This window comes from Schistocerca piceifrons, chromosome 6 (assembly GCF_021461385.2).
Source record: "Schistocerca piceifrons isolate TAMUIC-IGC-003096 chromosome 6, iqSchPice1.1, whole genome shotgun sequence".
Classification (NCBI taxonomy): Eukaryota; Metazoa; Arthropoda; class Insecta; order Orthoptera; family Acrididae; genus Schistocerca; species Schistocerca piceifrons.
In genome coordinates this window covers 90,569,786-90,595,270 of record NC_060143.1, presented here as the reverse complement: position 1 = coordinate 90,595,270, position 25,485 = coordinate 90,569,786, and the positions used below count along the sequence as shown (strand labels likewise).

Here is a 25,485-nt window from a genome sequence, read left to right as displayed (position 1 = left end):
GGTGCCGTACGGTGGTGAGATTCAGTCTCTGAAGTTCTACTGTCGTGGCACGTGAAGTATGTGGTTTGGCATTGTCATGCTGTAGGAAAACATTTTCCGCTTTCTTTCGGACCCTTTTTAGCAGTCGTTTCAGAGTTCGCAGCGTTGTGATGTAACGCTATGAATTTATTGTTTTTCAACGATCAAGGTAATCAACATGGATAACACCATCTGCGTCCCAGAACACTGTGGCCATGATTTTTCCAGCTGAAGGTTGCTTCTTGAATTTCTTTTTCTGGGGCGAGTCTTTGTGTCGATATTCCATAGACTGACGTTTTCGTCCCCGGGTCGTACTGGTGTACCCACGTTTCGTCTCCTGTCACAATTGAATGGAGAAAGGCGTCACCTTCATTCTCGTAACGCGAGAGGAGTTCCTGGCAAATTTCAAGTCTGTGCGCTTTCATTTCAGGGGTCAGAATCTGGGTTATCCATCGTGCACAGATCTTCCGATTGCCAAACAAAGCAATAATGTGACCCACACGTTTTTGTGAAATGCCGATTGAGCTTGCAGTTTCCCTTTGAGTGATACGACGATCGTCCTGAAGCAATCTGTCAACATTTTGCTTGTGGAACTCGGTGGTTGCTGTCACAGGCCGTCCAACTCTTTGTTTGTCACGAATGTCAGATGTTCCCGCATCAAACTCTTTAACTTTCTCGCCCAACGACACACAGTACTCACATCAACACAATCACCATAAACTGCTTTCATTATCTGATAAATCTCCTTTTTGACACCTTCTGCTGTCAAGAATTCAATGACCGCACGTTGCTTAAATCGCATTGGCCGACCGTATGCTCAGGGTTCCATACTTTACACTGTAACAGCACGACCTTTCAATGTTAAGGCTTCCTGCCAACTGGAGCTGTAGAAAAGAGGCTACGGAACACGCCAGTACTTGCCGCATGCCATTGCTGTCAACTGTTGAAGAGTTACGAAGGTGGTGACATTACTTTTCAGCCAACCCTCGTACAAGCTACATTTACTGCCTCCAAAAAAGAAGTCACTAAGGCTCAGTAGAGAGTCTACGAGCGGTTCCATGGTACTCAGTTCAAATCCTGGTGGTGGAATAAAATTTGGTCATCAGTACTTGGCCAATAAAATTTATTGATCACCAGACCTTGTACTGCTACTTCAGCGGAGAAAGCTACGTACCGGCTATAGGTCTCACTCTACACTCATTCATAACACAGCAAATGCAGCACATCACTGCGGAAGCACTCATCCACATGATACTAGCAACGCTAGTAATGATAAATTTCCTTCTTCCCACTATTTCGCGCAAATTTTAACTGAAGGGCGACCTTGGTACGAATACACTAAGCAGATTCAAATAGTTGAAGGTTGCAATAGTCTTTCAGAGCTGAAGAAGTTTCCGCAGAATAGACCAGCGCACACAGCTCCATCAAACCAGTCTTCGGACTGAAGACCAAAAGAACAACATGCACAATGAGACGTAGCTATAGAGTAGACTGCACCAATCACTTTTTTTTAAAAAAAATAAAAAGCCATCACTGACTGGTTTGATGCGGCCCGCCACGAATTGCTCTCCTGTGCCAACCTTTTCATCTCAGTGTAGCACTTGCAACCTACGTAGTCTATTATTAGCTGCATATATTCCCATCTCTGTCTTCTATACAGTTTTTACTCTTTACAGCTCCCTGTACTACTCTAGTACCATGGAAGCTATTCTCTGATGTCTTACCAGATGTCCTATCATCCTGTCCCCTCTTCTTGTCAGTGTTTTCCATATATTCCTTACATCGCCGATCGTGCGGAGAACTACCTCACTTCTTAACTTATTAGTCTACATAATTTACAACATTTCTTCAGTACCATCACATCCCAAATACTTCGATTGTCTTCTGTTCAGATTTTTCCACAGTCCCTGTTTCACTACCATACAACGCTGTGCTCCAGTTGCATCGTCTCAGAAATTTATTCCTCAAATTAAGCGCTCTGTTTAACACTATAGACTTCTCTTGGCCAGGACTGCTCTTTTTGCCAGTCCCGTCTGCTTTTTATGTCCTCCTTGTTCTGTCCGTCATGGGATATTTTGCTGCCTAGGTAGCAGAATTCCTTAACTTCATCTGCTTCGTGAGCAGCAATCCTGAAGTTAAGTTTCTCGCTGTTCTAATTTGTACCACGTCTCATTACTTTAGTCTTTCTTCGGTTTATTCTCAATCCATATCCTGTACTTGCTAGACTGTTGATTCCATTCAGTCAAATTCTGCAGTTCTTCTTCACTTTCACTGAGCATAACAATGTTATCAGCGAATTATATCATTGATACCCTTTCAGCTTGAATTTTAATGCCACTCCTGAGTCTTTCTTTTATTTCCGTTACACGATAAATCAGTCTAATCCAAAAACCGTAAATTCAACTAAATACCTAGGTATTACAATTACGAACATCTTAAATTGGAAGGAACAAATAGAAAATATTGTGGGGAAGGCTAGCCAAAGACTGCGTTTTATTGGCAGAACACTTAGAAAATGTAACAGATCTAGGAGACTGCCTACACTACACTTGTCCGTCCTCTTTTAGAATACTGCTGCGCGGTGTGGGATCCTTACCAGATAGGACTGAGGGAGTTCAAAGAAGGGTAGCACGTTTCGTGTTATCGTGAAATATGGGTGAGAGTGTCAGAGAAATGATACAGAATTTGGGCTGGACATAATTAAAAGAAAGCTGTTTTTCGTTGCGACGGAATCTTCTCACGAAATTCCAATCACCAACTTTCTCCTCCGAATGAGAAAATATTATGTTGACACCGACCTACATAGGGAGAAACGATCACCACAATAAAATAAGGGAAATCAGAGCTCGTACGGAAAGACATAGGTGTTAGTTTTTTCCGCGCGCTATACGAGATTGGAATAAGAGAGAATTGTGAAGGTGGTTCGATGAACCCTCTGCCAGGCACTTAAATGTGATTTGCAGAGTATCCATGTAGATATAGATACAGGACGAAAGACTACATCCTTGTCTTACACCCTTTTTAAACCGAGCACTTCGTTCTTGGTCGTCCACTCTCATTTTTCCCTCTTGGTTGCTGTACATAATGTATTTTAACTGTCTTTCCCTGTAGCTTACTCTTAAGTTTCTCGGAATTTCGAACATCTTACACCATTTTACATCATCGAACGGCTTTTCCGGGTCTACAAATCCTATGAATATGTCTTGATTTTTCTTCAGTCTTGCTTCCATTATCAATCGCAACGCTTTACCTTTTCTAAACCCAAACTGTTCATCTGATACATTCGTAGTTTTCTGTTCCTTCTTCTGTATATTATTCTTGTCAGCAGTTTGGATTCATGACCTGTTAAGCTCATTGACAATAATTCTCGCCCTTGTCGGCTCTTGCAATCTTCGGATTTGTGTGGATGTTGTTGTTGTTCCGAAAGTCTGATGGTATATCGTCAGTCTCATACGTTTTACAAACCAATGTGAATGGTAGTTTTGTTGGCACTTCCACCAATGATTTTAGAAATCCCGATGGAATGTTATCTATCCCTTCTGCCTTACTTTATTTTAGAACGTCAATAGTTCTTTTAAATTTTGATTCTAATACTGTATCACCTGTCTTTTGCCTGTAGACTCGTGCTTCTTCAACTGTCACGTCAACAGACAAGTCTTCCCACTCACACACATCTTCAATGTACTCTTGCCATGTGTCTGCCCTCTCCTCTTCATTTAACAGTGAAATTCTCATTGAACTTTCAATGTTACCGCCTTTACTTTTACGTTCACCGAAGATTGTTTTGTCTTTTATATACGCTGAATTTGTCTTTCTAACATTTCTTTTTCGATTTCCTCACATTTCTCATGCAGCCGTTTAGCCTTAACTTCCTTGCACTTCCCATTAATTTCATTCCTAAGTGTCTTATGTTTCTGTATTCCTGAATTTCCCTGAACGTTTTTGTGCTTCCTTCTTTCGTCGATAAACTGAAGTATTTCTTCTGTTACCTAGCGACGATATAAACTGCAGATGGGGAAATCTAATGACATAAGCGATTTTCACAAAGAGTACATTGTTATGCCCGCCATCTGGAACCTCGGACACCTAGAAGCTCTTAAATTGCTCGTGTGCTACTGTCGTGGGCATCTATGCAAAGTGGTTGAAGAACGGTGAAACCGCCACGCGGGGTAGCGACGCGGTCTTGGGCGCCTTGCCACGGTTCGCGCGGGTTTCCCCCGTAGGAGTTTCGAGTCCTCCATCGATCGTGTCTGTGTCTGTGTGTATGTGTGTGTGTGTGTGTGTGTGTGTGTGTGTGACAGTGTAAGCGTAGGGACCGATGACCTCAGCAGTTTGGTCCCATAGGAACTTACCACCACCACGATGAAATCAAGAGTAGGCGGCAAGGTTTTGAACGCCCACGCATCATCTCCAAACGTAGAGGTCGGAGGCCTGCCCACTCTGTAAAGATGTATAGGCGGTGATCTGTGGCAGATCTGACGGCAGAGTACAGTGCTGGTACCACCATAAGTGTAACGGAGTGGGGTTGGGTTGGGTTGTTTGGGGAAGGAGACCAGACAGCGAGGTCATCGGTCTCATCGGATGAGGGAAGGTTCAAATGGTTCAAATGGCTCTGAGCACTATGGGACTTAACTTCTAAGGTCATCAGTCCCCTAGAACTTAGAACTACTTAAACCTAACTAACCTAAGGACATCACACACATCCATGCCCGAGGCCGGATTCGAACCTGCGACCATAGCGGTCACGCGGTTCCAGACTGCAGCGCCTAGAACCGCTCGGCCACAACGGCCGGAATGAGGGAAGGATGGGGAAGGAAGTCGGCCGTGCCCTTTCAGAGGAACCATCCCTGGGGTGAGTGACGGAAATCACGGAAAACCGAAATCAGGATGGCTGGATGCGGGATTGAACCGTCGTCCTCCCGAATGCGAGTCCAGTGTCTAACCACTGCGCCACCTCGCTCGGTTACGGAGTGGGTATCCAGTACACCTGTTAAACATGGGGCTCCGTAGCAGACGTTCCATACTTCTTTCCATGTTGACCTAACGACATCGCCATATACGACGGCAGTGCGTATAGAATCATCGAGATTGGACCTTGGAAACGTGTCGACTGGTCGGATGAATCATGTTTCTTGTTACACGATGCGCCGTCATCCAGGCGCACGTCTGCTCGAAACATGTACCGGGTCACATACGCAGGCCGGTGGAGACACTATTATGCTGTGAGAAACATTCATCTGGGCTTCCATGGGACGAGTGTTAGTAATGGAAGGCATCATGACAGCTGTGGACTTCTTGAACATTATTGCGTACCACTTGCTTCGCTCACGAGGGGAGGCCACGACACTTGGAACGCGGATTTACTTCAAACTTCGTACATTCGTAGTACTCCACTAGGACAACAAAATGTGTAAGCAGTAGCGCGTACTTCTCAAGCATTATTGAGAAAATCGCAAGATAATTTCAGTCGTCAAATATATACCTGTGCGTTGCCGCTTTTACCATGAAGCGGCGGCAGCCGCATTCAAGCCCCGTAATCGGTGGATCGCTGGATCGAGTCCCGTTCGTCAGTTTCTTTTTTTATTTTCAACACAGTCATTTTCTTTACTATTTATAATACAATTGATACAATGGGGAAAAATACGTGTAATCGGATGAACTTTTATTAAGTTTACAATGTTATTTGGCAGTCTACAAATTTTTATTATCACAAATAATATAATATTCATAACTATCGACTGTAAACGACCAAACGCATTAAGTGATACTGAAAATGCATGCTTGTCCCAGTCTTCAAAATTGTTCGTATTTGATCGAAAAAGGACGAGAAATTGCTTCTCGTCAAGACGCTATTAAAATACACTCGATACTGCATGATCTGTTATCAGCGCCGATTTTGAGGAAATGCTGTTATGAATGGTTTGCTTCCAAATTATCGGCTGAAAGAGAGGTTTTTGAAAATGTTAACGAGGTTTGTTTTTCCACGGACAACCTCAAAAGACTTTGCGTATGCGGAAACAACATTTATTCTATGCAGCTGGTGCCGTTTAACTTTGCTTTCCATGTTTTTACGATAAATACCATCCTGTCATTGTAGTCGTAATGTCGAAAGCGACGATTAATTGTATATCTTTCGAAAGCCGTCTGTGCCGGTCAAAACTTGGAGGTAACAAGTAGTTTCGGGCTCCTTCCAGGTATAAGGGATTTCTCAAATCACGGACAAGCATACATTTTCAGTATCACTTTATGCCTTTGGTAGCTTACTAGTCGATATTTATGAATATTATATTATTTGTGATAATAAAAATTTATAGACTGCCAAAAAACATTGTAAATTTAATAAAAGTTCATCTGATTACATGTATTTTTCCCATTATATCAATTGTAATATAAATAGTAAAGAAAATGACTGTGTTAAAAATAAAATTAAAAAACTGATGAACGGGACTCGATCCATCGATTACGGGGCTTGAACGCTACCCACTCGGCTGCCGCCGTTTCCTGGAAAGAATGGCCACGCACAGATATAGATATCTGACGACCTAAATTATCTTGCGATTCTCTCAATAACGCCTGAGAAGTACGCGCTACTGCTTACACATTTTGTTGTCCTAATGGATTAATAATAATGTCGTGTGACGAGGGCCTCCTGTCGGGTATACCGCTCGCCTGGTGCAAGTCTTTCGATTTGACGCCACTTCGGCGACTTGCACGTCGATGGGGATGAAATGATGATGATTAGGACAAAACACAACACCCAGTCCCTGAGTGGAGAAAATCTCCGACCCAGCCGAGAATCGAACCCGGGCCCTTAGGATGGACAGTATGTCGCGCTGATCACTCAGCTACCGGGAGCGGACTCCTAATGGAATACTAAGAGTGTACGAAGTTTGCAGTAAATCCGCATTCCAAACGTCGTGGCCTCCCCTTGTCAGTGCTTGGTGTCTTCGTCCACAGCGACGGCATCTTCTAACGGCATAACTGTCCGTGTCACAAGGTTAAAATCGTGCTATAGTGAAATGAAATTAAGAGCATGATAGAGAACTCATTTTGAAGTCTTGGCCATCAAATTCGCCTGGTCTGAACCCAATGGGACACTTGCTGGACGCTATCGTGCTCGCTAATATCGGCCCATAATTTACGGGATTTGCGTGGCCTGTGCATAAACATATGGTGCAAAGTTCTTCTGTACACCTGCCAAGGACTTGCCGAATACATACCACGCAGAATCGCTGCTGTATTGCATTTCAAAGATGAACCAGAGCGATATTAACCAGCTGGTCATTATCTTTCCGCTCATGAGCGTAGCTGTGAGCGTGCGAGTAGCAACTCTTTCTCTGTTCTGACAGTTGTAAAATTATTGGAGTAGGCAGCGAGTACACGTGCTTATCCTACTTCCATCACGAAACTTTTATTATTTATACATTCTCTATCAGTGTAACTGTTTTTCAAATTTCGTAACTCACGAACGTGTCTTAATTTGTCAAGGAGCTGTACCAACGTAGAAGTTGTCGACACAATTTTTGCGTTGTGGGAAATGTATGTGAATTTTGATTCATCTTACGCTTCGTGGAATTTATAGGAGCGTATAAAATGCAAGTAAATCATAAGGCTGTAATTATGTTACAGGATTGAAAACGTCGTGTTGTTTATCAGTAGCCTGCCAAATTCTTTATCAGGACGTAGATAGTATTGCGTAGACGGCTAATCCTTTTGCCAGAGATAAGGCAAAGTTTCTTGCGTCCGCAAAAAGTAAACAGTAGTTGTATACATACAAAGGCCCTTGGAAAGTTGACGTGCTGTCCAGATTTCGTGATTGATTGATTATACCCTTTTATTTTTCACGACACGATAATACAAGCATTTCACGGTGTCATGACCGATTTCAAACTGTCAGCTCTCATCTTCAGATTGTGAAGAAGAAAAAGAAGGTAACAAAGAGTCATTAAAGACGCTATAAAATCTGCCAGCTAACTATCTAGACAATTATTTTAAAAAAGACTGAAACTCTACATAGACATTTAAACATTCTATAATAAATGGAGATTTATGTTTCAGAACGAAGGACCCTGATAAACTACTGAACGAACAGAACAAGTTTTCCACCGACACGTATTTAAACATCTACGACGAAGAAAAGGACTTCTCACAACTACCACTTATGTTACAGTTTTAAGTGGAGTTTTTAACTTACCGGCTATAGACTGGGATACACACGCAATTAGGACGGAGAGCAGGGATAGAAAATCGAGTGAATTTTTTCTAAGTGCTTTATCCGATTCGTGAAGATAACATCTTAGACCTTCTGGTGACAGACAGACACCAAACTTTCCGACTTAGGTAGCTACAGGGAGTATGTGACCATAATCCCGTTACTGCATCACTGAATATGGTTGTAAGTAGGGATACAACGAAAGGCAGGTAGCTCTTTCTCCTTAGCAAGAGCGACAAGGAAGGTATTTCAAAGGGACTGATGGCCCTGTAGTTTTGTCCCTTTACATCCCAAATCAACCAACCAAGCAAAGAGGTTTCAAATTACCTGAGCGCTCAGCTCGAGAATTTCATCTCCAGCGATGACAACGTTGAGCATCAATGGACAAAATGCAGGAACATTGCACATTATGCTCTAGACATGGGTGTGCCGACCGAAGTTGTGAGGATTGGAAAAGACCCACCACGATTCGACAGGGATGTTAGAAAACCGCTACAAAAGCAAAGAGAGCTTTAGTGCGAGTTAAAACGTAGCCAAACCCTCACAGACAAACAAACGTTGAGCGAATCCAAAATTAACGTAAGGAGAGCCATATGTGAAGCGCTAGAACAATTAGAAAGTAAAATTCTGTCTACCGGCTTGACAGAAAATTCTAAGAAGTTTTGGTCTTACGTTAAATCAGAAAATGGATTGAAGCATCTGTCCAGACAGTTTGTGAACACAGTGACATTGAGAAGGAAGGCTATACGTGACATTAAACGGCTGTTTCCAAAGTTGTTTCACAGAGGAAAATCGCACAGTAGTGCCTCTCTTAAATCGTTGCACGAACGGCAAAATAGCTGGCAGTGAAATAAGTGGGCAAGGGATAGAAAATTGCACAACAGAGGGAATGCCACTAGAACTGACGGGATACAAATGCGAGTCTACCAATACGATCCTACATAAAGTATGCGAAAGAACTTGCACCTCATATAGCAGCTGTGTGCCGTAGGTCTTTGGAGGAGCGAAGTATTCCTGATGATTGGAAAAAGGCACACGTTATTCCCGTTTTCAAGAAGAGCCGTCGAACAGACATACAAAACAATAGGCCTGTATTCTGATGTCAGTCAGTTGTAGAATTTTGGAGCATTTTCTATACTCGCGTATTATGGCATTTCTAGAGGTTGGAAATCTCTGTAGGAACCAAAACGGGTTTCGGAAACATCGATCGTGTGAAACCCAGCTCGCTCTGTTCGTCCACGAGACCCAGAAAGCAGCAGCTACAGGCGCCCAGGCACTAGAGATCAGAAACGAGCTCCGTATACTCAATTTAAACTCCCCAGCAAGTCCTGTGTCGTCCCCTCAGAACTCGCCAGCTCCACGTGACCCTAGACTCGACTCGTGAGTCTTCGCCCCAGCCCACTCATCACCTAAGTCTGTTGTCGGAACAAGTGCACCCGATTCGCTCACAAGGGAATCTCCACATCGCACCCCCCCCCCCCCTCCCCCCTTTCCCCCTCAGATTTGGTGGTAAGAGAGCCCAGTATACTGCCCGTCAAAAGCTGTACACAGATCAAGCACGAAAACAAGAAGAGGGTGTACTGGACTGTGAAAAAGAAAGCAAAATAGAAACAGTGAAGGATCCAAGTACAAGAAGGGCAACATGAGATAATCTGTCAGAGCCGCGGTGACGCGGTTAAGTGGTCACGGTGTTGGATTGCAAAGCGGGCGAGCCGTGCTCGAAGTTCCCTCGTACTATTTTTTTTTATTTTATTTTTTCCGCTGTTCGCTAAATTCAGATTTGTCTATGTGTCCTGGTGTAACGTCCGTTTGCAACAGCGAGATGTGGGGACGGGACTATAATGAAAGATGATTCTGCACAACTATCCTAGTAGCAATCAAAAGAAAGTGGCTTTCGAATGGGGAACGCTAGCGTACGAAGATAAGCGACAAGTGAGTCGAATCCTCCACAGGAAAACACGACTGGTGTGTCATACACGGCTTTAGAGACAGTACGTCTGTCATATGATAGGAATCTCTTATCGATGCACATAATTTGTACGCTTGGTGAATGAATGAGATATGCCTCCTTGCCAGAGCTAGATGTTCGTATGAAAGTGATGTGATCACTCTCAAGGAAATGGTGAAAACATAATAATTTGGTCACATAAGCTGCAACAACAATTTCTCTCTGTTCTTTCAAATATATGTCGAAGTTGCTTTCCGTTTTGAAAGTTCTGACTGTTGAATTCCTTTGTTGCAACATAGTTCACACCGTTTATTTGTTCTCATTTCTATGAGACGTCTATGTCGTATCTCGCCTGGTCTCTCAATTCTTCAGATTTACTTGCGACAGTAATGTACTCTTACCACATGACTCGTATTCTGTAACCAGTGTATAGTATGACAACTACCAAGACTACAGAAAGTGAACAGACATTTCAGTGACCAGACGGACACTTCATAATGTTGTAAAAAGAAAAAAAAAAGACCGGCACGAGGGAGTTTTGAATACAGTACGTCCGCTTAGCAGTCCAACACCATGAGCACTTAAAAACAACGCCATGGATCTGCCATTTCGCCCACTGTTGCACTTGTTAAGTTTGGACTGTTCTCTGTTTCTATTTTGCTTTGTTTTCACTGTTCAAGATACCTTCTTCTTGTTTTCATGCTTGATCTGTGTACAAATAAATCTCAGAGGGATGTGATGACGAGTTTCCCTTGTCAGAAAGGAGAGCGAGTTGACGAGTTTGCAAGTATAACTGCAGACTCGCGGCGTTCCTGCTACATACGCAACTATTTCGGGAGAAATTTCCGCTATTAAACTGTAAAATACCATTAATTTGTTTCACACAATCATGATTTCGGATTGATAGCCACCTCAAGTGCAAATTGAAATGTTACAAATATCCGATGTGCCTAAATTGCAGAAGTGAGTTACAAGATGTACATGGAAAGTAAGATCCGATTTGGCGCGAAATATAAACCACTATGAAAATCCGATGGAACTTTGCACAGATGTGTTGGGCAGTGTCTTTAGTATGCCTGTCGATGGCTTCACATCGCTCTTTTTCGTTCAGAGCCCAAAGTGATCATGTAGAAATTCATAAAACAACTGTGTCTCCCGCTAAGTATGTGGATCTGATGAGAGATTTCGCCTGAAGCTATGCAACCCACATAACTTAAATGCCATGCGTTTCTTTTTTCAAGACAATTCTCAGCCGCATTCCGCAGGGGCAATGAAGACGCTCCTCCAGCGTTTTCGATGGGAAGTGTTTGATCACTCACAGTACAGCCCTTAATTGGCTCCTTCTGATGTTCATCTCTGCTCACATGAACCACTGGCTATGAAAAAAACATTTTGGCCCAAACGACGAAAGGCAGACCAGCGTAGAGAATTGGCAGAATGCACACACAGCTGCTTTCTGTGAGGAGGATAATGGAAAGTTTGTACAATCTTGGACTGCATAACTGTTGCGAATAAAAAATTTTTGATTTTCACTGTGGTTTCCATTTTGCGACCGATCGGACCTTACTTTCCGAACAGCCCTCATATAATACCAATATAAAGACTGACTGGTTAGCAGTGAATATTGTTTTGTTCATACATACTTCTATATAGATACAACATTATTGAAGACTGCTGTAAATTTATTTTAATATTCAGTACCTATTCAGAGAATGTGTAACAATTAGTTGACATATGTACAAACATTCGAAGTGTTATCGAATCTGTAACGACAGTACCAGAAAGCATGACATGTGGATGAAGTGCCATCTCTAAATGCTGATTAATTATTAAAATAAATTACAGAAATGAATAGTAAGTTACACAACTTGCTGTTAGCCCATAAATGTAAACTGTCGTAACCAAATGAATACAGAAATAGCAAGCTTTTTTGTTGCAGTGATATAACAGTGATGTTGCTCTGTGTCCGTTTTCGTTTTACACAGCATATGTGTTTTCCCATGGTGGAGGTGGAATAAACAAGAATAAAACCACTTTGTTTGCATAGGACGAAATTTGTGTTTTTCGTCCAAAGCGTAGACTGTAGCATGAAACTTCTTCCCCTTTTCATAAATGCTGAAATTTAAAAATAGTTTTTATTTGTTAAAATTCGTTAAAAATTATATAAAAATCATGTCATATTAAGCAATGTATAAAACCTGCCTATGACTGTTCTTTTGGCGAATACAGGGAAGTATGAGTAGACAAGAGATTATTTCAGTGCACCTACAAAACCTCGACCTCCGCCTGCCGTTGCCCTTCGTTACACTGACAACGCATTGGGAGCGTTACTTCACCGTTAGCACCATTTGTGCGTTTAGGTATAATTTTAATCTTTTCTGTAATTATGTAGATAGTTACTTGGCACATTTTATAGGCTCTATAATGAGTCTTTGTCTCCTCTTTTTATTTATTAGCAGTCTGAAGATGATTACTGCCTGGTCGAAAAGTGTTACAGAGGTGTAAAATGCTCATCTCATTGGATGGTAAAAATCAAAGTTCAAAGACTTTTGTTCAAATGGTTCAAATAGCTCTGAGCACTATGGGACTCAACTGCTGTGGTCATAAGTCCCCTAGAACTTAGAACTACTTAAACCTAACTAACCTAAGGACATCACACACATCCATGCCCGAGGCAGGATTCGAACCTGCGACCGTAGCGGTCGTGCGGTTCCAGACTGTAGCGAAAGACTTTTGTTGGCACAGAATGTCACACCATTCCGAATTCCATATTTGTAAATCGGGATTAGACGAAATAAAGTGACGTTCTGGTACAAATACAAGAGTAAGTCATTATGACAGTTTTTAAACGTTTAGAGACAAGCTGTGCTATAGAATTGACAGTATGCTACAAAAGTAGTGACCCACTAGAATGCATCAGTGGGCATCAGCAGAAACTTATTCTAGATGGGACAGGACTGTAAAATCGCCTGTTTTTTACATAACATTTGTTAAGCTTGAGAAGTGTCAGGCCCCAAGAATTAAACTTGACAGGAAGTGCAGAAAACTTTAATTTAAAAAGGTTGATAATTATGCTGTCAATGTTGTTTGAGGATAGATCACTTTTATATCTAAAACATAAGCACATTCCACTTGTGTATGAAACTGCAAAGTACTTTTTACGCTATTAATATGAATGTGATCGCCACCATTTTGATTTAATTACCGGACAGTAAATCCTGCTATGATCGGATCCACCGTACATGATTTACGAAATAAAGCTGGAAATTTTTTACAATCAATAGATTTTTTTATTCGTATACCAACGACGTTAGGTTGACACTGTTAATTAAAAACTAAAACAGAATAAAACATTTCGACAGAGGAAACCCGATTTGATATCAACGGAATATCTAGGAAAAGTGCCACTGATTAATTACAAAATGTAGAAACAGGAACTAACATTTTATAAAGTGCTTATTCAGTATTGATGCCATCTACACCACTTATTTCATACACAAAACGGTACATCTGATCATGTTAATCGGTTGTATTGGCCTCTGATCTCTTCCTTATTATTTTTTAATGTTAACTGCAATTATAAAAGATGGTTTGGTGAAGCATATAATGAAAATTGAACATAATGTTTTGAAAGCTACATTTTTGGCGTTGTTTTGGTAAAGTCTAACTCAGGGCCAGCATTCGAGGAGATGAAGACTATAAAACTTCCAAACAACCATCAAACTACTCGGCAGAATAACAGCCTAGCAGTGCACCAAGGTGGTCTTCGTGTCCTCAGTTTGACACGTTACTGTACAGGCATGGCAACTCAATCGCTGCTTGTTTAGCTGTGTCAAGATCCAAAACCTGGTGTTTGTTACACATTCGAATGGTCGACCTAAATTTAAAAAATATAAATGACCATGAAATAATCGTGACCTAATCTAGTGATGTTCCGCTGAATGAACTTAAGTTTCTGAGTCAAAACTGATTAATTCCACGTCTGTAATTCTGAGGTAAAAAGAGTTAAATCAAACCTACGAACCAGCTGAAAATCAATAAAGCTATGATCACTCTCGTCCTGTATCTTTACTCAAACGTGCAAAAATCAGGACAAAGACAATTAGATAGATTTATTCTCTGCCATTAAATACAGTTTGTACAAGTAAGTAATACCGATGTTGTAGAATAATAAGAGGCTTACACATGCATCCATAAATCCAACCAGTCACTCGAAGTACAATAACGAGTCGAAACCAAGTAAATCACTTAATATTGTTAACATACCAGACCAAAACACGTGTAGGCCAGCTGTGAGAATTGAATGTAGTCCCTGGTGCTCTTCTCGACCAATCTGAACAAAGTATATTTTTGATAGGCTCGCGCCCATGGCGTGTAATGGCGGGTAGCAGATATGTCCGATCAATTCTTAATTATTTATTGCGGGATAAATGAAAATCTGCGGAGCATTGCGAATGCACTGAATGAGTGGGGGCATATGGAGCTACTATTTTACATATTAAAAGAAAAATTGTGGTGAGGAACGTGGAGCAAACGCTACACTTACACAGAGCGTCGCAGAAAAACGGGCCTACTCGGATACAGCGTAACAGGTCAAGGACATTTCACGCACTGTTCATATCTTGAAAATGGCGTCTTGTAGGTGGCCACCGTTGTTACGTTGACACAAAGACAGTATGTGATGTAAACCGTTTACGACACGTCCAAGCATCAGGGATGTTTCTGACCGCTGCACGAATGGTGTCTTTAAGTTCTGTAATTGTGTTTAGACGTCTAGCATACATCCTCTTTCTCAGGAACCCCAAAGGAAGTAATCACAGACCGGTAAGTTGGGAGAGGTTGGAGACCACGAAATGTCCCCATTCCTTGGAATGACGTGATTACCAAACATTTTGCCCATTGCTGCCATTGAAATTTGAGCACAATGAGACACAGCGCCAACTTGCTGAAACCAATTACTGCAAGAAAATGTTGAAGTTCAGATTCGAGGAATATATCAGCCGTGCAAGATACCGCTGAGATGCGACTGTGGTTGCTCATCCATGTAGATCCTCAAAAAAGAAATGGCCGATTTTGCACATTAAAGAGACAGCGGAGCGCACTTGGACTTTCTGGCGTTGATGGAGTTCGTGAGGATCGTTGTCGCACCATTAACGGCAGTTTTGCTTGTTGACATAACCAAGGAAGTGGATCTACGCCTCGTCACTCAGCCATAGCAAATTTAAGAAGCCGTCGTTGCCCCTATTTTAGTCAACAGTTCAACAGACAATCATTCGCTTTACATAATCACTTTCATTTAACTGTTGCACAACCTGTACCTTTTGCGACTGCAACTTATAAATCGTTCCGTAAAACTCTGTGCACACTACTGCCGCAGTTTGTCTCGCAGAACGCTTTGGACTGCTGGTTACAGCATTTTGCACCTACCTTATTTTTTCCTGTGACTGACAGCTTTTGGTACTTCCTGGCGATTTCAGCTTATGTGCATCTCCTTCAAAGCTGTTTTTTCCGATAGCGCGGTTGCGTGTGCCGATGGTACAGGATCATTCCGTCTAAGGTTGCAACGAGGACGGTATTCCCGTCTAGCAGCAGCAACAGTCACAGTTTGTGTAAAAAGCCGTCAGAGCCACAGCACGTTCAGGCCCCCTCCAGCGCTCCGTCTCAGCAAATGGCGTACCTGCCTGAAACATATGACAAACATTCAGTGTTGCCAATAGTACCAGTCCACTTTCAGAGACAGGCTAAATAGTCCGTTTTTCTGCCACATCCTATATGTTGTCAAGCGGTGCCACAAATTCCTCTTCTCCCCAAATCTGTTCACTACCTCCTCGATAGCTATGTGATCTACCCATCTCCTCTTCAGCATTCTCCTGTAGCACATTTCTAAAGCTTCTATTCTCTTCTTGTGTATCGTCCGCGATTCACTTGCATACATCGCTACACTCCATATGAATACTTCCGGAAAAGACTTGCTGACGCTTAAATCTATACTCGATGTTAACAAATTTCTTTTCTCCAGAAACGCTTCTCTTGCCATCTCCAGTCTACATTTTACATCCTCTCTACTTCGACCACCATCAATTATTTGCTGTCCAAACAGCAAAACTCATCTACTACTTTGTTTCATTTCCTAATCTAATTCCCTCAGCATCACCTGATTTAATTCGACTACATTTCATTATCCTCGTTTTGCTTTTGTTGATGTTCATCTTATAATCTCATTTCAAGATACTGTCCATTCCGTTCAACTGCTCTTCCAAGTCGTTTGCTGTGTCTGACAGCAAATTTCAACATTTCTATTTCTTCTCCCTGGATTTTAATTTCTAGTCCAATTTTTTTCTTTTATTTCCTTAACTGATTGCTCAATACACAGGTTGAATAACATCGGGGATAGGCTACAGCTCTATCTCACTCCCTTCTCAATCACTGCTTCCATTTCGTGATCCTCGACTCTTATAACTGTCATCTGGTTTCTGTAAATAGCCTTTCGCTCCCTATATTTTACCCCTGCCACATTCAGAATTTGAAAGAAAGTATTCCAGTCAACACTGCCAAAACCTTTCTCTAGAAATGCTATAAACTTAGGTATGACTTTCTTAACCTATCTTCTTAGATTAGTCGTAGGGTCAGTATTGCCTCGCGTACTCCTACATTTCTCCGGAATCCAAACTAATACTCCCCGAGTTCGGCTTCTACCAGTATTTCCATTCGTTTGTAGAGAATTCGTGTTAGTATTTTACAACCGTGACTGATAAAACTTACAGTTCGGTAGTTTTCACACCTGTCATGATCTGCTTTCTTTGGAATTTGAATTATTAGATGCGGTACCGACCGCTACTCGTTCGGCCGCACTTCCAAATACACGCGCCGCCAGTTACGTCGTCGCGATTCCCTCTCCAGAGCTCCATCGGCGGGTGTACTTAAATTAGAATATTCGTGCACTTGAGCCCACGTTTGTGTGTTTGCCACATGAATAACATTTACAGACTTTCATAGTGGCCACGGCTCGACATCTTCTGAATAAACATTGTACTGAAGAGTGACAGATTTATAAATCTTTCATATCTGTATATACGACGGCAGTTCAATAAGTAATGCAACACATTTTTTTTCTGAAACAGGGGTTGTTTTATTCAGCATTGAAATACACCAGGTTATTCCCCAATCTTTTAGCTACACAACACTATTTTTCAACGTAATCTCCATTCAATGCTACGGCCTTACGCCACCTTGAAATGAGGGCTTGTATGCCTGCACGGTACCATTCCACTGGTCGATGTCGGAGCCAACGTCGTACTGCATCAATAACTTCATCATCCGCGTAGTGCCTCCCACGGATTGCGTCCTTCATTGAGCCAAACATGTGGAAATCCGACGGTGCGAGATCGGGGCTGTAGGGTGCATGAGGAAGAACAGTCCACTGAAGTTTTGTGAGCTCCTCTCGGGTGCGAAGACTTGTGTGAGGTCTTGCGTTGTCATGAAGAAGGAGAAGTTCGTTCAGATTTTTGTGCCTACGAACACGCTGAAGTCGTTTCTTCAATTTCTGAAGAGTAGCACAATACACTTCAGAGTTGATCGTTTGACCATGGGGAAGGACATCGAACAGAATAACCCCTTCAGCGTCCCAGAAGACTGTAACCATGACTTTACCGGCTGAGGGTATGGCTTTAAACTTTTTCTTGGTAGGGGAGTGGGTGTGGCGCCACTCCATTGATTGCCGTTTTGTTTCAGGTTCGAAGTGATGAACCCATGTTTCATCGCCTGTAATAATCTTCGACAAGAAATTGTCACCCTTAGCCACATGACGAGCAAGCAATTCCGCACAGATGGTTCTCCTTTGCTCTTTATGGTGTTCGGTTAGACAACGAGGGACCCAGCGGGAACAAACCTTTGAATATTCCAACTGGTGAACAATTGTGACAGCACTACCAACAGAGATGTCAAGTTGAGCACTGAGTTGTTTGATGGTGATCCGTCGATCATCTCGAACGAGTGTGTTCGCACGCTCCGCCATTGCAGGAGTCACAGCTGTGCACGGCCGGCCCGCACGCGGGAAATCAAGACAGTCTTGCTTGACCTTGCGGCGATGATGACACACGCTTTGCCCAACGACTCACCGTGCTTTTGTCCACTGCCAGATCACCGTAGACATTCTGCAAGCGCCTATGAATATCTGAGATGCCCTGGTTTTCCGCCAAAAGAAACTCGATCACTGCCCATTGTTTGCAACGCACATCCGTTACAGACGCCATTTTAACAGCTCCGTACAGCGCTGCCACCTGTCGGAAGTCAATGAAACTATACGAGACGAAGCGGGAATGTTTGAAAATATTCCACAAGAAATTTCCGGTTTTTTCAACCAAAATTGGCCGAGAAAAAAAAATGTGTTGCATTGCTTATTGAACTGCCCTCGTATTTCGACATTCAGATCTGCTGTTAGCGACTGACTCTGCCACTTTAGCAACAAAATTTTTACTATTTGATATTAGATGTACAATAAATTAATGTCTGAATTCTCTCTTCGTGAACGGCATCTGTTCCTCGCTCCTGTTTCCACTAAACCACACAGCGTTCGAAGGAAGACATAACAGCGAGGACCTCAAACACTAATGCTGTACTCAAGGTTGGGTAGCACTGTCGTTCTACATACGATCACCTTTAAACATGAGCTACGCTTTCCTGGAATTCTCCCAATAAACTGAAATCGACTATTCAGCTTCCTCACAGTCGACCTGATGTGCTCGTTCCATTTCATATCTCTTTGCAACAATCCGCTTAGGTAACGAAACTTCCTGGCAGATTAAAACTGTGTGCCGGACCGACACTCGAACTCGGGACCTTTGCCTTTCGCGGGCAAGTGCATCCCCCAGGCTGTGGCTAAGCCATGTCTCCACAATATCCTTTCTTTCAGGAGTGCTAGTTCTGCTAGTTTCGCAGGAGAGCTTCTGCAAAGTTTGGAAGGTAGGAGACGAGGTACTGGCAGAGGTAAAGCTGTGAGGACGGGGCTTGATTCGTGCTTGGGTAGCTCAGTTGGTAGAGCACTTGCCCGCGAAAGGCAAAGGTCCCGAGTTCGAGTCTCGGTCCAGCACACAGTATTAATCTGCCAGGAAGTTTCATATCAGCGCACACTCCGCTGCAGAGTGAAAATCTCATTCCGAATCCGCTTAGGTATTTAATCGTCGCTACTGTGTCGAGCTGCGTACCAATAATACTGAATTCGAACATTACAGGGCTACTTTTCCTAGTCATCTGATACATTCATCAATCCTATTTATCTGTTACTTCATATTTAATTTTACTTGTGTTTTATATAATATCAATCAAATGTATAACTGTTAATATATCAATTTTGTAATCTGATTATCATAGAAGTAGTTAATGGCAACTTCTTTGGATTCGCTGAAGACTGTCATCTTTGACTTTGAAGTTCTTTAACTTGTACTGCTGCACATCACATGTCCTTATGTCAATGCGCCATCATCTTGCAATCTTGTCACAATTTGATTTTTCTTGGTAATTATGGTTTTCTGTGGTAGCTTACGTCAAGGCATGTATGACATGTGATACATCTGTGATAATTTTCGTGAATATTTCGATCTTGATTCATGGTTTTTCCTCTTTTTTCTTACTTCGTTTGACAGTCACATCGTCCTCTTTTGTATGTCGCACAGCTGCCGTTGATAACGGTAAAATAAAATAATATTATGACAGACAACATAGTGTTATGCATTATTTAAAATTTTAATATTGATTCAGAAGGATATAGATTTCGTTAGTTTCTCAGAGATGAAGAGGCGTGCACAGTCTTCGGACTGAAGACCACAACATCAACCGCACACCTCCCAGGCCGGGCTGGAAGTCACGGCACGCGGCCTGTGCCGTGGATAGCGATGAGGCTGGCTGCTTGGCTGGGGCCAGAGCAGACCAAGTCTTGTGAGTACCAAGAAATCTGCCCTGGAAAACCAGGTGCAGGACGCATGCGACAGCACAGACAGGAACATGGAGATTGCTGCAGAGGTACCAGCGACGACCGACGGTGACGGCGTCGATATCCATGGGAGAGGTGACCTGCGGCTTTGGTGGCATTGACTTCAAAACCACCCGCTCGGTAAGCTGCTTAGAAGGTTGCGTTGTGACGGTCGGATGTGGCTGCGTCACTGTGGTGGACGTCGTGCGATGAAGAAATCTGAAACAGTTTGATCTACGGCAGGATCACCTAATTCACAGAACCGTAGCTGATTCTGGTGGCACCGATGCATGCCTGCACTGCCACGAATAGTATACTGCGCTCTGAGAACAATGCTGGATTCCGATAAATTGCTGTACAATCGATACCAAACTCTGGCGTTCCGGTGAAATTTCTTGGTGAAGTCTAAAGCTGCAACAGAGCGGTAAGGACGAAGCAAATGCCATTTTTCAATCTTCGAAAATCTTGGTCACAGTCTTTTGTCCAATAGAACGGAACGTAATGAGATTTTCACTCTGCAAAGGAGTGTTCGCTGATACTATGAAACTTCCTGGCACATTAAAACTGTGTGCCGGACCGAGACTCTTCCCGAGTTCGTGTCTCGGTCCGGCACACAGTTTTAATCTGCCAGGAAGTTTCAGAACGGAACATTTTTACGTCTGATGCGATCCAGAGGCGCGGCAACTTGCGCCGCATTAAGAATTGACCTTATGTAGGAAGTCAGTTTTGCAAGGACAGATTGCAGTTCACGTAAGTTCTTAAGAGATGGCAATTGCTGAATTGGTTGTAAATGTTTCGTCGAAGGACGAGCGCCATTGGCGTCGTTGACATGTCCTAAGTATTCAATCCCTGTGTTGAAAAAAAGAAAATTTATGCAAGTTATAGTTGAGGCCCGCCTCACTTAAAACATGAGAGAGACAGTCAAAATTTTAAGGTGTTTTTCTGGTGTACGTCCGGATATGATTATGTCATCAAGATAATTAAAACAAGAAAGCACCTTGAACGTTACTTGTTCGAAAAAATTTCAAACAACGCAGGTGCGAAAGCACTTCCAAAAGATAAGTGTTGATACTCAAAAAAGCCGACATGAGTATTCACAACAAAAATTTTCTTTGTCCCTTCGTCCAACGGTGATTGAAAATAAGCTTCTGAAAGATCAGTTTCTGAGAAGAGCTGTCCTCACACTAGGTGATACAAGATGTTGTCTATACCTGGGAGCGGGTAGGAATAAATGACTGACTGTGAATTTACTGTGCGTTTGATACCTACACAACGACGAATTTCCCTATTTGGTTTATGAATGATGACTAAGGCTGATGCCCACTGACTTGCTGAAATTGTTTTAAGACACTAGCGGATTTCAGCCTCTGAATTTCTGTAGCCTCATCGTCGCGTAATGCATGCAGCACAGGGCTTGAATGCGCCAAAATTTGGGTTGTGCATTTGCCTTCAATGTAATGTGAGCATGAAAATCTTTTGCACATCCTAGAATATCGCCTAACAAATGCTGATATTTATCATAGAATTGTTGAAATGCGGCATGGGAGACTTTCATGTCAATGGCACGCACATTGTCCTGTATGTCTAATCTGAAGGAATCAAATGCGTCCGTACCGAAAATATTTGGGCTCATGCATGAGCAGACTACAGTGAAAGGTACTTCGTTAGTAGTGCTTCTGTATTTTCGTATTTTGTAGGTAAACAGCACGTCTCAAGCTGTGAGATACCGTCACCGTTATCGATAGTGACACGCAGACACGATATTTGCAAAGGTGGTTGGCCAATTTTTTCATATGCATCTAGGTTAAACAACGTGACAGAAGTTGCGGTACCTACACTGAAGCCCAAAGAAACTGGTATAGATAGGTATGAGTATTCAAATACAGAGGCATGTAAACAGGCAGAATACGGCGCTGCGCTCTGCAACGCCAAGTGTCTGTAGCAGTTGTTAGATCAGTACTGTTGCTACAATTGCAGGTAACCAAGATTTAAGTGAATTTGAAAGTGGTGTAATAGTAGGTGCTCGAACGATGGGGCACAGCACCTCCGAGGTAGCGATGAAGTGCGAGTTTTCCCGTACGACCATTTCACGAATTTACCGTGAATATCAGGGGAATCCGGCAAAACATCAAATCTTCGACATCGCTGCAGCCGGAAAAAGATCGTGCAAGAACGGGACCGACGACGACTGAAGACCATCGTTCAACGTGACAGATGAGCAACTCTTCCGTATATTGCTGCTGATGATTTGAATACAAGGCCATCAACAAGTGTCAGCGTGCGAGCCATTCAACGAAACATCATCGATATGGGCTTTTGTAGCTGAAGGCCCAGTCGCGTACCCTTGATGACTGCACAACACAAAGCTTTACACCTCGCCTGGGCCCGTCAACACCGACATTGGACCGTTGATGACTGGAAACATGTTGCTAATCGGACGGGTCTCGTTTCAAGTTGTATCGAGCAGATGGACGTGTACGGGTATGCAGACAACCTTATGAATCCATGGACCCTGCGGGGACTGTTCAAGCTGTTGCAGGCTCTGTAATTGTGTGGAGTGTGTGCAGTTGGAGTGATGTGGGACCCCAGATACTTCTAAATCCGACTCTGACCGGTAACACGTACGTAAGCATCCTGTCTGATCACCTGCATCCATTCATGTCCATTGTGCATTCCGACGGACTTGGACAATTCCAGCAAGGCAATCCGACACCCTACACGTCTAGAATTGCTACAGAGCGGCTCCAAGAAAAGTCTTCTGAGTTAAAACACTTCCGATGGCCACCTAACTCCCCAGACATGAACATTATTGAGGATATCTGGGGTGCCTTGCAACGTGGTGATCAGAAGAAATCTCCACCCTCGCGTACTCTTACGGACTTATGGACAGCACAGTAGGATTCGTGGTGTCAATTCCCTCCAGCACTACGTCAGACATTAGTCGAATCCAAGCCACGTCGTGTTGCAGCACTTCTGCGTGCTCGCGGGGCCTCTACACTACACGATATTTGGCAGGTGCTGCAGTTTCTTTGGCTAGTCAGTGTAGCTGAAAAGGCGCTGACTGGTTACAAATGTGCAGTGTAATCCACAGTTTGCGGTGTGTTCTCTGAATGCAATTGTCCATTCCGAGTTGTGAAAGACTGTTCTATGTTTCCACCTGCGCACTAGGGCGTTTTCGTAAAATTCGAGACTGGGAGAGCCGTTTTGCAGTGTGTGGTACTCGATTTAAAAGCTTGTGTATTCATTTTCTGCGTCGTCGTTTGTCTGATTTCTGAGCAGTAAGAGGTGCAGAATCTGAACATAAAATTGATTTCCATCTTTCCTGCTTTACATTATTCCCGCGTGGAACAGAAGAGGGCTTTCTAGTCATTTGCAGGCAGACCGGTTTTGTATGTCCTGCGCGATGACAAAAATTGCATTCAGCTTAGCTGAAGAAGCAATTCGTCCAATCATGGGTGACGTAGCATTTCAGACATGATTTCACTTTACGCAGAGCTGGGACAGAGCAAGTAGCGTTGCAAAAACAGACATAATGTCTTATGGGATAACAGCAATCAGTGATTTTATGTTACTTTAAATCCGTCTTGATTGCAAATTTTTTATTATTCATATGACCGGTTTCGGTTCATTCAGAACCATCTTCAGATCTGATATTTAAGTTACAGGAGTAACCCGTCCAATTCAGCAACTTTCACATGCTACGTCACATTTTATGTGACGTAGCATGTGAAAGTTGCTGAATTGGACGGGTTACTCCTGTAACTTAAATATCAGATCTGAAGATGGTTCTGAATGAACCGAAACCGGTCATATGAATAATAAAAAATTTGCAATCAAGACGGATTTAAAGTAACAAGTAGCGTTGCTTCGGCGGGGCAAACGCTACATGTTGTGTGTCCGGCCGCCTGGTCATCTGGTGCTGACTTCAGCGTACTGTGATTGGGGCTCGGGTTGTTTTGCCTCAAGTAAGCAGAAATCTGACTCGGCTAAACCTTGAACTTCGGTGCATCGATAACTTTAAGCAGTTCAGTTGAGAGGCACCCACATGCCTTTCTCATACTGTGGCATCAAGCAGTCAGGCCTGCAAGATGAGTGGTCTGCCAAATGAGTGGATTTTTTCTTATTTCTCAATGACTGATTATGAGCCCTAGTACCCACAATTAAGCTACAAATTATTCTCCTGTTTGAATATTACGCAACAGAACGTGTAATGCACATCTGACTATTAGAAATTTATACACGCTCTGCCAATACCACATTTTCTTTCTTACTCAACGGCTTTGATCAATACGTGGCCATCACACTGAATATGAATGGCGCACACATTATAAATTCTGGATATCATGACTACACACTATTCGAAAAACAAGGCCATCAATCTTTTTCTTTTCACCATCTTTTTTATTCCGATAAATTCCATTATGATTCAAAGATAAACTAAACACACCATTACATTTTATACAAGAGTTGCACATGAGAAACTCCGCCCAGTGGGCATGGCTTTACATTGGTGATTCTATATCTTATGGTCTCGTAATTATCTAACGCTATAGAGGGTCGAAGTTATGAGAAGCACCCACATGCCTTTCTCATACTGTGGCATCAAGCAGTTAGGCCTGCAAGATGAGTGGTCTGCCAAGCGAGTGGATTTATTCTCATTTATCGCAAAACATCAATGACTGATTATGAGCTCTAGTACTCACAATTAAGCTAGAAATTATTCTCATGTTTGAATATTACGCAACGGAAACGGATAACGCACATCTGACTATTAGTAATTTACACAACTCTGATTGTTCACTACGCACTGGCAATACCACATTTTCTTTCTTACTCAACGGCTTTGAACAATATGTGGCCATCGTAATGAATATGAATGGCTCACACATTATAAATTCTGGATATCATGACTACACACTATTCGAAAAACAAGGCCATCAATCTTTTTCTTTTCACTATCTTTTTTATTCCGATAAATTCTATTATGAATCAAAGATAAACTAAACACACCATTACATTTTATACAAGAGTTACACATGAGAAACTCCGCCCAGTGGGCATGGCTTTACATTGGTGATTCTCTATCTTATGGTCGTGTAATTATCTAACGCTACAGTGCACTTTCTGGATAGGATGGTGGATCTTTTGCTATATCTCACACTTCGACTCTCACACCCATCATCACGAAAATTTCCTCCAGACCGAGCGGTACAAAAAGGAACATGCATAATCCGCTGCCTCTGAACCTATCTTGCTACTCTCCCATGCAAACCACACATACTTAAATTACATGAAATACATCACACTGGCAACATACATCACAAAGAATAGTCACAACGT

General features: G+C 42.6%; 1 protein-coding gene across 1 annotated transcript in view; it reads left to right on the top strand.

Moving 5' to 3' along the window:
- LOC124803158 overlaps positions 1–25,485 on the top strand; it is a 395,089-nt gene that overhangs the window by 103,859 nt on the left and 265,745 nt on the right. The window lies entirely within an intron of this gene.